The 12,969-nt window shown below is 34.2% G+C and overlaps 16 non-coding genes across 16 annotated transcripts; all 16 read right to left on the bottom strand.

Moving 5' to 3' along the window:
- Nucleotides 1-346: 346 nt before the first annotated feature.
- TRNAK-UUU (transfer RNA lysine (anticodon UUU)) lies at nucleotides 347-419 on the bottom strand. Its single transcript has one exon. It is a non-coding gene; the product is annotated as a tRNA-Lys (tRNA).
- A 579-nt stretch (nucleotides 420-998) lies between these two features.
- Nucleotides 999-1,071, bottom strand: TRNAK-UUU (transfer RNA lysine (anticodon UUU)). The gene has a single exon. It is a non-coding gene; the product is annotated as a tRNA-Lys (tRNA).
- A 578-nt stretch (nucleotides 1,072-1,649) lies between these two features.
- Nucleotides 1,650-1,722, bottom strand: TRNAK-UUU (transfer RNA lysine (anticodon UUU)). Its single transcript has one exon. It is a non-coding gene; the product is annotated as a tRNA-Lys (tRNA).
- A 578-nt stretch (nucleotides 1,723-2,300) lies between these two features.
- TRNAK-UUU (transfer RNA lysine (anticodon UUU)) lies at nucleotides 2,301-2,372 on the bottom strand. The gene has a single exon. It is a non-coding gene; the product is annotated as a tRNA-Lys (tRNA).
- Nucleotides 2,373-2,951: 579 nt separating this feature from the next.
- On the bottom strand, nucleotides 2,952-3,024 carry TRNAK-UUU (transfer RNA lysine (anticodon UUU)). The gene has a single exon. It is a non-coding gene; the product is annotated as a tRNA-Lys (tRNA).
- A 579-nt stretch (nucleotides 3,025-3,603) lies between these two features.
- TRNAK-UUU (transfer RNA lysine (anticodon UUU)) lies at nucleotides 3,604-3,676 on the bottom strand. The gene has a single exon. It is a non-coding gene; the product is annotated as a tRNA-Lys (tRNA).
- Nucleotides 3,677-4,906: 1,230 nt separating this feature from the next.
- On the bottom strand, nucleotides 4,907-4,979 carry TRNAK-UUU (transfer RNA lysine (anticodon UUU)). The gene has a single exon. It is a non-coding gene; the product is annotated as a tRNA-Lys (tRNA).
- Nucleotides 4,980-5,558: 579 nt separating this feature from the next.
- TRNAK-UUU (transfer RNA lysine (anticodon UUU)) lies at nucleotides 5,559-5,631 on the bottom strand. Its single transcript has one exon. It is a non-coding gene; the product is annotated as a tRNA-Lys (tRNA).
- Nucleotides 5,632-6,210: 579 nt separating this feature from the next.
- TRNAK-UUU (transfer RNA lysine (anticodon UUU)) lies at nucleotides 6,211-6,283 on the bottom strand. Its single transcript has one exon. It is a non-coding gene; the product is annotated as a tRNA-Lys (tRNA).
- Nucleotides 6,284-7,514: 1,231 nt separating this feature from the next.
- TRNAK-UUU (transfer RNA lysine (anticodon UUU)) lies at nucleotides 7,515-7,587 on the bottom strand. The gene has a single exon. It is a non-coding gene; the product is annotated as a tRNA-Lys (tRNA).
- A 578-nt stretch (nucleotides 7,588-8,165) lies between these two features.
- On the bottom strand, nucleotides 8,166-8,238 carry TRNAK-UUU (transfer RNA lysine (anticodon UUU)). Its single transcript has one exon. It is a non-coding gene; the product is annotated as a tRNA-Lys (tRNA).
- Nucleotides 8,239-8,816: 578 nt separating this feature from the next.
- Nucleotides 8,817-8,888, bottom strand: TRNAK-UUU (transfer RNA lysine (anticodon UUU)). The gene has a single exon. It is a non-coding gene; the product is annotated as a tRNA-Lys (tRNA).
- Nucleotides 8,889-9,467: 579 nt separating this feature from the next.
- On the bottom strand, nucleotides 9,468-9,540 carry TRNAK-UUU (transfer RNA lysine (anticodon UUU)). Its single transcript has one exon. It is a non-coding gene; the product is annotated as a tRNA-Lys (tRNA).
- A 1,230-nt stretch (nucleotides 9,541-10,770) lies between these two features.
- Nucleotides 10,771-10,843, bottom strand: TRNAK-UUU (transfer RNA lysine (anticodon UUU)). The gene has a single exon. It is a non-coding gene; the product is annotated as a tRNA-Lys (tRNA).
- A 579-nt stretch (nucleotides 10,844-11,422) lies between these two features.
- TRNAK-UUU (transfer RNA lysine (anticodon UUU)) lies at nucleotides 11,423-11,495 on the bottom strand. The gene has a single exon. It is a non-coding gene; the product is annotated as a tRNA-Lys (tRNA).
- Nucleotides 11,496-12,074: 579 nt separating this feature from the next.
- Nucleotides 12,075-12,147, bottom strand: TRNAK-UUU (transfer RNA lysine (anticodon UUU)). The gene has a single exon. It is a non-coding gene; the product is annotated as a tRNA-Lys (tRNA).
- Between the last annotated feature and the right edge of the window lie 822 nt (nucleotides 12,148-12,969).

The raw sequence follows: 12,969 nt of genomic DNA, 5'->3' as shown, positions 1-12,969 counted from the left end.
TTGTCAAAGAGGTTTGATTTATTACTTGTCTAATTTAATCACTGTGTGCCTATCAAAGAAGGATGGATTTGAGTTCCTGATGAAATAAAGTCTTTAGAACTGACATGTAGCGATACTACTTTGTGATGATTATATTACTAGATGCCAATAATGTGTGCCTATTGAAGAGTGATAAAGTCCATTCTTAATATTCTAAAGAATCTTTCCAATCTATACACCTTCCCATTGAATAATGAACATAATCAGCATCAACAATTAAAAGATGGCTGCCTGCAGGAATGGATGATTTTAAACTCTGCAAAATTGTCCATTTCACAAACAAAAACACCATTGTTTAAAAGACACTCGCCTGAACAGGGACTTGAACCATGGACCCTCAGATTAAAAGTCTGATGCTCTACCGACTGAGCTATCCAGGCTCTGAGCACTGAAGTTGCCATATTGGAAACTGCTCGAAATATATAAAACATGACAATTTGCTGTGGAATTACAAAAAATGTGGAAAAATATATGTGTTACTGCAATCATGAACTGAAAGACTTGGCTTGTAGGGTCTCTTGATGAAATATATTTTAGTTTCCTCTGTGTTTAAGATGTAAATCCTTAGATGCTTAAAGTATCACCTCACTTCAATAATCACATTCAATTATTTTTGTCAAAGAGGTTTGATTTATTACTTGTCTAATTTAATCACTGTGTGCTATTTAAAGAAGGATGGATTTGAGTTCCTGATGAAATAAAGTCTTTAGAACTGACATGTAGCGATACTACTTTGTGATGATTATATTACTAGATGCCAATAATGTGTGCCTATTGAAGAGTGATAAAGTCCATTCTTAATATTCTAAAGAATCTTTCCAATCTATACACCTTCCCATTGAATAATGAACATAATCAGCATCAACAATTAAAAGATGGCTGCCTGCAGGAATGGATGATTTTAAACTCTGCAAAATTGTCCATTTCACAAACAAAAACACCATTGTTTAAAAGACACTCGCCTGAACAGGGACTTGAACCATGGACCCTCAGATTAAAAGTCTGATGCTCTACCGACTGAGCTATACAGGCTCTGAGAGTCGAACTTGCCATATTGGAAACTGCTCGAAATATATAAAACATGACAGTTTGCTGTGTAATTTCAAAAAATGTGGAAAAATATATGTGTTACTGCAATCATGAACTGAAAGACTTGGCTTGTAGGGTCTCTTGATGAAATATATTTTAGTTTCCTCTGTGTTTAAGATGTAAATCCTTAGATGCTTTAAGTATCACCTCACTTCAATAATCACATTCAATTATTTTTGTCAAAGAGGTTTGATTTATTACTTGTCTAATTTAATCACTGTGTGCCTATCAAAGAAGGATGGATTTGAGTTCCTGATGAAATAAAGTCTTTAGAACTGACATGTAGCGATACTACTTTGTGATGATTATATTACTAGATGCCAATAATGTGTGCCTATTGAAGAGTGATAAAGTCCATTCTTAATATTCTAAAGAATCTTTCCAATCTATAAACTTCCCATTGAATAATGAACATAATCAGCATCAACAATTAAAAGATGGCTGCCTGCAGGAATGGATGATTTTAAACTCTGCAAAATTGTCCATTTCACAAACAAAAACACCATTGTTTAAAAGACACTCGCCTGAACAGGGACTTGAACCATGGACCCTCAGATTAAAAGTCTGATGCTCTACCGACTGAGCTATACAGGCTCTGAGCACTGAAGTTGTCATATTGGAAACTGCTCGAAATATATAAAACATGACAATTTGCTGTGCAATTACAAAAAATGTGGAAAAATATATGTGTTACTGCAATCATGAACTGAAAGACTTGGCTTGTAGGGTCTCTTGATGAAATATATTTTAGTTTCCTCTGTGTTTAAGATGTAAATCCTTAGATGCTTAAAGTATCACCTCACTTCAATAATCTCATTCAATTATTTTTGTCAAAGAGGTTTGATTTATTACTTGTCTAATTTAATCACTGTGTGCTATCAAAGAAGGATGGATTTGAGTTCCTGATGAAATAAAGTCTTTAGAACTGACATGTAGCGATACTACTTTGTGATGATTATATTACTAGATGCCAATAATGTGTGCCTATTGAAGAGTGATAAAGTCCATTCTTAATATTCTAAAGAATCTTTCCAATCTATACCCCTTCCCATTAAATAATGAAAATAATCCGCATCAACAATTAAAAGATGGCTGCCTGCAGGAATGGATGATTTTAAACTCTGCAAAATTGTCCATTTCACAAACAAAAAAACCATTGTTTAAAAGACACTCGCCTGAACAGGGACTTGAACCCTGACCCTCAGATTAAAAGTCTGATGCTCTACCGACTGAGCTATCCAGGCTCTGAGTGCTGAAGTTGCCGTATTGGAAACTGCTCGAAATATATAAAACATGACAATTTGCTGTGCAATTACAAAAAATGTGAAAAAATATATGTGTTACTGCAATCAGGAACTGAAAGACTTGGCTTGTAGTGTCTCTTGATTAAATATATTTTAGTCTCCTCTGTGTTTAAGATTTAAATCCTTAGATGCTTAAAGTATCACCTCACTTCAATAATCACATTCAATTATTTTTGTCAAAGAGGTTTGATTTATTACTTGTCTAATTTAATCACTGTGTGCCTATCAAAGAAGGATGGATTTGAGTTCCTGATGAAATAAAGTCTTTAGAACTGACATGTAGCGATACTACTTTGTGATGATTATATTACTAGATGCCAATAATGTGTGCCTATTGAAGAGTGATAAAGTCCATTCTTAATATTCTAAAGAATCTTTCCAATCTATACACCTTCCCATTGAATAATGAACATAATCAGCATCAACAATTAAAAGATGGCTGCCTGCAGGAATGGATGATTTTAAACTCTGCAAAATTGTCCATTTCACAAACAAAAACACCATTGTTTAAAAGACACTCGCCTGAACAGGGACTTGAACCATGGACCCTCAGATTAAAAGTCTGATGCTCTACCGACTGAGCTATCCAGGCTCTGTGCACTGAAGTTGCCATATTGGAAACTGCTCGAAATATATAAAACATGACAATTTGCTGTGGAATTACAAAAAATGTGGAAAAATATATGTGTTACTGCAATCATGAACTGAAAGACTTGGCTTGTAGGGTCTCTTGATGAAATATATTTTAGTTTCCTCTGTGTTTAAGATGTAAATCCTTAGATGCTTAAAGTATCACCTCACTTCAATAATCACATTCAATTATTTTTGTCAAAGAGGTTTGATTTATTACTTGTCTAAATTAATCACTGTGTGCCTATCAAAGAAGGATGGATTTGAGTTCCTGATGAAACAAAGTCTTTAGAACTGACATGTAGTGATACTACTTTGTGATGACTATATTACTAGATGCCAATAATGTGTGCCTATTGAAGAGTGATAAAGTCCATTCTTAATATTCTAAAGAATCTTTCCAATCTATACCCCTTCCCATTGAATAATGAAAATAATCCGCATCAACAATTAAAAGATGGCTGCCTGCAGGAATGGATGATTTTAAACTGTGCAAAATTGTCCATTTCACAAACAAAAACAATATTGTTTAAAAGACACTCACCTGAAGAGGGACTTGAACCCTGGACCCTCAGATTAAAAGTCTGATGCTCTACCGACTGAGCTATCCAGGCTCTGAGTGCTGAAGTTGCCATATTGGAAACTGCTCGAAATATATAAAACATGACAATTTGCTGTGCAATTACAAAAAATGTGGAAAAATATATGTGTTACTGCAATCATGAACTGAAAGACTTGGCTTGTAGCATCTCTTGATGAAATATATTTTAGTTTACTCTGTGTTTAAGATGTAAATCCTTAGATGCTTAAAGTATCACCTCACTTCAATAATCACATTCAATTATTTTTGTCAAAGAGGTTTGATTTATTACTTGTCTAATTTAATCACTGTGTGCCTATCAAAGAAGGATGGATTTGAGTTCCTGATGAAATAAAGTCTTTAGAACTGACATGTAGCGATACTACTTTGTGATGATTATATTACTAGATGCCAATAATGTGTGCCTATTGAAGAGTGATAAAGTCCATTCTTAATATTCTAAAGAATCTTTCCAATCTATACACCTTCCCATTGAATAATGAACATAATCAGCATCAACAATTAAAAGATGGCTGCCTGCAGGAATGGATGATTTTAAACTCTGCAAAATTGTCCATTTCACAAACAAAAACACCATTGTTTAAAAGACACTCGCCTGAACAGGGACTTGAACCATGGACCCTCAGATTAAAAGTCTGATGCTCTACAGACTGAGCTATCCAGGCTCTGAGCACTGAAGTTGCCATATTGGAAACTGCTCAAAATATATAAAACATGACAATTTGCTGTGCAATTACAAAAAATGTGGAAAAATATATGTGTTACTGCAATCATGAACTGAAAGACTTGGCTTGTAGTGTCTCTTGATGAAATATATTTTAGTTTCCTCTGTGTTTAAGATGTAAATCCTTAGATGCTTAAAGTATCACCTCACTTCAATAATCACATTCAATTATTTTTGTCAAAGAGGTTTGATTTATTACTTGTCTAATTTAATCACTGTGTGCTATCAAAGAAGGATGGATTTGAGTTCCTGATGAAATAAAGTCTTTAGAACTGACATGTAGCGATACTACTTTGTGATGATTATATTACTAGATGCCAAAAATGAGTGCCTATTGAAGAGTGATAAAGTCCATTCTTAATATTCTAAAGAATCTTTCCAATCTATACCCCTTCCCATTGAATAATGAAAATAATCCGCATCAACAATTAAAAGATGGCTGCCTGCAGGAATGGATGATTTTAAACTCTGCAAAATTGTCCATTTCACAAACAAAAAAACCATTGTTTAAAAGACACTCACCTGAACAGGGACTTGAACCCTGGACCCTCAGATTAAAAGTCTGATGCTCTACCGACTGAGCTATCCAGGCTCTGAGTGCTGAAGTTGCCGTATTGGAAACTGCTCGAAATATATAAAACATGACAATTTGCTGTGCAATTACAAAAAATGTGAAATAATATATGTGTTACTGCAATCAGGAACTGAAAGACTTGGCTTGTAGCGTCTCTTGATTAAATATATTTTAGTCTCCTCTGTGTTTAAGATTTAAATCCTTAGATGCTTAAAGTATCACCTCACTTCAATAATCACATTCAATTATTTTTGTCAAAGAGGTTTGATTTATTACTTGTCTAATTTAATCACTGTGTGCCTATCAAAGAAGGATGGATTTGAGTTCCTGATGAAATAAAGTCTTTAGAACTGACATGTAGCGATACTACTTTGTGATGATTATATTACTAGATGCCAATAATGTGTGCCTATTGAAGAGTGATAAAGTCCATTCTTAATATTCTAAAGAATCTTTCCAATCTATACACCTTCCCATTGAATAATGAACATAATCAGCATCAACAATTAAAAGATGGCTGCCTGCAGGAATGGATGATTTTAAACTCTGCAAAATTGTCCATTTCACAAACAAAAACACCATTGTTTAAAAGACACTCGCCTGAACAGGGACTTGAACCATGGACCCTCAGATTAAAAGTCTGATGCTCTACCGACTGAGCTATCCAGGCTCTGAGCACTGAAGTTGCCATATTGGAAACTGCTCGAAATATATAAAACATGACAATTTGCTGTGGAATTACAAAAAATGTGGAAAAATATATGTGTTACTGCAATCATGAACTGAAAGACTTGGCTTGTAGGGTCTCTTGATGAAATATATTTTAGTTTCCTCTGTGTTTAAGATGTAAATCCTTAGATGCTTAAAGTATCACCTCACTTCAATAATCACATTCAATTATTTTTGTCAAAGAGGTTTGATTTATTACTTGTCTAATTTAATCACTGTGTGCCTATCAAAGAAGGATGGATTTGAGTTCCTGATGAAACAAAGTCTTTAGAACTGACATGTAGCGATACTACTTTGTGATGATTATATTACTAGATGCCAATAATGTGTGCCTATTGAAAAGTGATAAAGTCCATTCTTAATATTCTAAAGAAACTTTCCAATCTATACCCCTTCCCATTGAATAATGAACATAATCAGCATCAACAATTAAAAGATGGCTGCCTGCAGGAATGGATGATTTTAAACTCTGCAAAATTGTCCATTTCACAAACAAAAACACCATTGTTTAAAAGACACTCGCCTGAAAAGGGACTTGAACCCTGGACCCTCAGATTAAAAGTCTGATGCTCTACCGACTGAGCTATACAGGCTCTGAGAGCCGAAGTTGCCATATTGGAAACTGCTCGAAATATATAAAACATGACAGTTTGCTGTGTAATTTCAAAAAATGTGGAAAAATATATGTGTTACTGCAATCATGAACTGAAAGACTTGGCTTGTAGCGTCTATTGATGAAATATATTTTAGTTTCCTCTGTGTTTAAGATGTAAATCCTTAGATGCTTTAAGTATCACCTCACTTCAATAATCACATTCAATTATTTTTGTCAAAGAGGTTTGATTTATTACTTGTCTAATTTAATCACTGTGTGCCTATCAAAGAAGGATGGATTTGAGTTCCTGATGAAATAAAGTCTTTAGAACTGACATGTAGCGATACTACTTTGTGATGATTATATTACTAGATGCCAATAATGTGTGCCTATTGAAGAGTGATAAAGTCCATTCTTAATATTCTAAAGAATCTTTCCAATCTATACACCTTCCCATTGAATAATGAACATAATCAGCATCAACAATTAAAAGATGGCTGCCTGCAGGAATGGATGATTTTAAACTCTGCAAAATTGTCCATTTCACAAACAAAAACACCATTGTTTAAAAGACACTCGCCTGAACAGGGACTTGAACCATGGACCCTCAGATTAAAAGTCTGATGCTCTACCGACTGAGTTATCCAGGCTCTGAGCACTGAACTTGTCATATTGGAAACTGCTCGAAATATATAAAACATGACAATTTGCTGTGCAATTACAAAAAATGTGGAAAAATATATGTGTTACTGCAATCATGAACTGAAAGACTTGGCTTGTAGGGTCTCTTGATGAAATATATTTTAGTTTCCTCTGTGTTTAAGATGTAAATCCTTAGATGCTTAAAGTATCACCTCACTTCAATAATCACATTCAATTATTTTTGTCAAAGAGGTTTGATTTATTACTTGTCTAAATTAATCACTGTGTGCCTATCAAAGAAGGATGGATTTGAGTTCCTGATGAAACAAAGTCTTTAGAACTGACATGTAGCGATACTACTTTGTGATGATTATATTACTAGATGCCAATAATGTGTGCCTATTGAAAAGTGATAAAGTCCATTCTTAATATTCTAAAGAAACTTTCCAATCTATACCCCTTCCCATTGAATAATGAACATAATCAGCATCAACAATTAAAAGATGGCTGCCTGCAGGAATGGATGATTTTAAACTCTGCAAAATTGTCCATTTCACAAACAAAAACACCATTGTTTAAAAGACACTCGCCTGAACAGGGACTTGAACCCTGGACCCTCAGATTAAAAGTCTGATGCTCTACCGACTGAGGTATACAGGCTCTGAAAGCTGAAGTTGCCATATTGGAAACTGCTCGAAATATATAAAACATGACAGTTTGCTGTGTAATTTCAAAAAATGTGGAAAAATATATGTGTTACTGCAATCATGAACTGAAAGACTTGGCTTGTAGGGTCTCTTGATGAAATATATTTTAGTTTCCTCTGTGTTTAAGATGTAAATCCTTAGATGCTTAAAGTATCACCTCACTTCAATAATCACATTCAATTATTTTTGTCAAAGAGGTTTGATTTATTACTTGTCTAATTTAATCACTGTGTGCCTGTCAAAGAAGGATGGATTTGAGTTCCTGATGAAATAAAGTCTTTAGAACTGACATGTAGCGATACTACTTTGTGATGATTATATTACTAGATGCCAATAATGTGTGCCTATTGAAGAGTGATAAAGTCCATTCTTAATATTCTAAAGAATCTTTCCAATCTATAAACTTCCCATTGAATAATGAACATAATCAGCATCAACAATTAAAAGATGACTGCCTGCAGGAATGGATGATTTTAAACTCTGCAAAATTGTCCATTTCACAAACAAAAACACCATTGTTTAAAAGACACTCGCCTGAACAGGGACTTGAACCATGGACCCTCAGATTAAAAGTCTGATGCTCTACCGACTGAGCTATACAGGCTCTGAGCACTGAAGTTGTCATATTGGAAACTGCTCGAAATATATAAAACATGACAATTTGCTGTGCAATTACAAAAAATGTGGAAAAATATATGTGTTACTGCAATCATGAACTGAAAGACTTGGCTTGTAGGGTCTCTTGATGAAATATATTTTAGTTTCCTCTGTGTTTAAGATGTAAATCCTTAGATGCTTAAAGTATCACCTCACTTCAATAATCTCATTCAATTATTTTTGTCAAAGAGGTTTGATTTATTACTTGTCTAATTTAATCACTGTGTGCTATCAAAGAAGGATGGATTTGAGTTCCTGATGAAATAAAGTCTTTAGAACTGACATGTAGCGATACTACTTTGTGATGATTATATTACTAGATGCCAATAATGTGTGCCTATTGAAGAGTGATAAAGTCCATTCTTAATATTCTAAAGAATCTTTCCAATCTATACCCCTTCCCATTAAATAATGAAAATAATCCGCATCAACAATTAAAAGATGGCTGCCTGCAGGAATGGATGATTTTAAACTCTGCAAAATTGTCCATTTCACAAACAAAAAAACCATTGTTTAAAAGACACTCGCCTGAACAGGGACTTGAACCCTGACCCTCAGATTAAAAGTCTGATGCTCTACCGACTGAGCTATCCAGGCTCTGAGTGCTGAAGTTGCCGTATTGGAAACTGCTCGAAATATATAAAACATGACAATTTGCTGTGCAATTACAAAAAATGTGAAAAAATATATGTGTTACTGCAATCAGGAACTGAAAGACTTGGCTTGTAGGGTCTCTTGATGAAATATATTTTAGTTTCCTCTGTGTTTAAGATGTAAATCCTTAGATGCTTAAAGTATCACCTCACTTCAATAATCGCATTCAATTATTTTTGTCAAAGAGGTTTGATTTATTACTTGTCTAAATTAATCACTGTGTGCCTATCAAAGAAGGATGGATTTGAGTTCCTGATGAAACAAAGTCTTTAGAACTGACATGTAGTGATACTACTTTGTGATGACTATATTACTAGATGCCAATAATGTGTGCCTATTGAAGAGTGATAAAGTCCATTCTTAATATTCTAAAGAATCTTTCCAATCTATACCCCTTCCCATTGAATAATGAAAATAATCCGCATCAACAATTAAAAGATGGCTGCCTGCAGGAATGGATGATTTTAAACTGTGCAAAATTGTCCATTTCACAAACAAAAACAATATTGTTTAAAAGACACTCACCTGAAGAGGGACTTGAACCCTGGACCCTCAGATTAAAAGTCTGATGCTCTACCGACTGAGCTATCCAGGCTCTGAGTGCTGAAGTTGCCATATTGGAAACTGCTCGAAATATATAAAACATGACAATTTGCTGTGCAATTACAAAAAATGTGGAAAAATATATGTGTTACTGCAATCATGAACTGAAAGACTTGGCTTGTAGCATCTCTTGATGAAATATATTTTAGTTTACTCTGTGTTTAAGATGTAAATCCTTAGATGCTTAAAGTATCACCTCACTTCAATAATCACATTCAATTATTTTTGTCAAAGAGGTTTGATTTATTACTTGTCTAATTTAATCACTGTGTGCCTATCAAAGAAGGATGGATTTGAGTTCCTGATGAAATAAAGTCTTTAGAACTGACATGTAGCGATACTACTTTGTGATGATTATATTACTAGATGCCAATAATGTGTGCCTATTGAAGAGTGATAAAGTCCATTCTTAATATTCTAAAGAATCTTTCCAATCTATACACCTTCCCATTGAATAATGAACATAATCAGCATCAACAATTAAAAGATGGCTGCCTGCAGGAATGGATGATTTTAAACTCTGCAAAATTGTCCATTTCACAAACAAAAACACCATTGTTTAAAAGACACTCGCCTGAACAGGGACTTGAACCATGGACCCTCAGATTAAAAGTCTGATGCTCTACAGACTGAGCTATCCAGGCTCTGAGCACTGAAGTTGCCATATTGGAAACTGCTCAAAATATATAAAACATGACAATTTGCTGTGCAATTACAAAAAATGTGGAAAAATATATGTGTTACTGCAATCATGAACTGAAAGACTTGGCTTGTAGTGTCTCTTGATGAAATATATTTTAGTTTCCTCTGTGTTTAAGATGTAAATCCTTAGATGCTTAAAGTATCACCTCACTTCAATAATCACATTCAATTATTTTTGTCAAAGAGGTTTGATTTATTACTTGTCTAATTTAATCACTGTGTGCTATCAAAGAAGGATGGATTTGAGTTCCTGATGAAATAAAGTCTTTAGAACTGACATGTAGCGATACTACTTTGTGATGATTATATAACTAGATGCCAAAAATGAGTGCCTATTGAAGAGTGATAAAGTCCATTCTTAATATTCTAAAGAATCTTTCCAATCTATACCCCTTCCCATTGAATAATGAAAATAATCCGCATCAACAATTAAAAGATGGCTGCCTGCAGGAATGGATGATTTTAAACTCTGCAAAATTGTCCATTTCACAAACAAAAAAACCATTGTTTAAAAGACACTCACCTGAACAGGGACTTGAACCCTGGACCCTCAGATTAAAAGTCTGATGCTCTACCGACTGAGCTATCCAGGCTCTGAGTGCTGAAGTTGCCGTATTGGAAACTGCTCGAAATATATAAAACATGACAATTTGCTGTGCAATTACAAAAAATGTGAAAAAATATATGTGTTACTGCAATCAGGAACTGAAAGACTTGGCTTGTAGCGTCTCTTGATTAAATATATTTTAGTCTCCTCTGTGTTTAAGATTTAAATCCTTAGATGCTTAAAGTATCACCTCACTTCAATAATCACATTCAATTATTTTTGTCAAAGAGGTTTGATTTATTACTTGTCTAATTTAATCACTGTGTGCCTATCAAAGAAGGATGGATTTGAGTTCCTGATGAAATAAAGTCTTTAGAACTGACATGTAGCGATACTACTTTGTGATGATTATATTACTAGATGCCAATAATGTGTGCCTATTGAAGAGTGATAAAGTCCATTCTTAATATTCTAAAGAATCTTTCCAATCTATACACCTTCCCATTGAATAATGAACATAATCAGCATCAACAATTAAAAGATGGCTGCCTGCAGGAATGGATGATTTTAAACTCTGCAAAATTGTCCATTTCACAAACAAAAACACCATTGTTTAAAAGACACTCGCCTGAACAGGGACTTGAACCATGGACCCTCAGATTAAAAGTCTGATGCTCTACCGACTGAGCTATCCAGGCTCTGAGCACTGAACTTGTCATATTGGAAACTGCTCGAAATATATAAAACATGACAATTTGCTGTGCAATTACAAAAAATGTGGAAAAATATATGTGTTACTGCAATCATGAACTGAAAGACTTGGCTTGTAGGGTCTCTTGATGAAATATATTTTAGTTTCCTCTGTGTTTAAGATGTAAATCCTTAGATGCTTAAAGTATCACCTCACTTCAATAATCACATTCAATTATTTTTGTCAAAGAGGTTTGATTTATTACTTGTCTAAATTAATCACTGTGTGCCTATCAAAGAAGGATGGATTTGAGTTCCTGATGAAACAAAGTCTTTAGAACTGACATGTAGCGATACTACTTTGTGATGATTATATTACTAGATGCCAATAATGTGTGCCTATTGAAAAGTGATAAAGTCCATTCTTAATATTCTAAAGAAACTTTCCAATCTATACCCCTTCCCATTGAATAATGAACATAATCAGCATCAACAATTAAAAGATGGCTGCCTGCAGGAATGGATGATTTTAAACTCTGCAAAATTGTCCATTTCACAAACAAAAACACCATTGTTTAAAAGACACTCGCCTGAACAGGGACTTGAACCCTGGACCCTCAGATTAAAAGTCTGATGCTCTACCGACTGAGCTATCCAGGCTCTGAGTGCTGAAGTTGCCATATTGGAAACTGCTCGAAATATATAAAACATGACAATTTGCTGTGCAATTACAAAAAATGTGGAAAAATATATGTGTTACTGCAATCATGAACTGAAAGACTTGGCTTGTAGCATCTCTTGATGAAATATATTTTAGTTTACTCTGTGTTTAAGATGTAAATCCTTAGATGCTTAAAGTATCACCTCACTTCAATAATCACATTCAATTATTTTTGTCAAAGAGGTTTGATTTATTACTTGTCTAATTTAATCACTGTGTGCCTATCAAAGAAGGATGGATTTGAGTTCCTGATGAAATAAAGTCTTTAGAACTGACATGTAGCGATACTACTTTGTGATGATTATATTACTAGATGCCAATAATGTGTGCCTATTGAAGAGTGATAAAGTCCATTCTTAATATTCTAAAGAATCTTTCCAATCTATACACCTTCCCATTGAATAATGAACATAATCAGCATCAACAATTAAAAGATGGCTGCCTGCAGGAATGGATGATTTTAAACTCTGCAAAATTGTCCATTTCACAAACAAAAACACCATTGTTTAAAAGACACTCGCCTGAACAGGGACTTGAACCATGGACCCTCAGATTAAAAGTCTGATGCTCTACAGACTGAGCTATCCAGGCTCTGAGCACTGAAGTTGCCATATTGGAAACTGCTCAAAATATATAAAACATGACAATTTGCTGTGCAATTACAAAAAATGTGGAAAAATATATGTGTTACTGCAATCATGAACTGAAAGACTTGGCTTGTAGTGTCTCTTGATGAAATATATTTTAGTTTCCTCTGTGTT

Source organism: Pseudophryne corroboree, chromosome 1 (genome assembly GCF_028390025.1).
Source record: "Pseudophryne corroboree isolate aPseCor3 chromosome 1, aPseCor3.hap2, whole genome shotgun sequence".
Classification (NCBI taxonomy): Eukaryota; Metazoa; Chordata; class Amphibia; order Anura; family Myobatrachidae; genus Pseudophryne; species Pseudophryne corroboree.
Note: the sequence above shows the minus strand (reverse complement) of the source record. Positions and strands in the feature narration are given on the sequence as shown.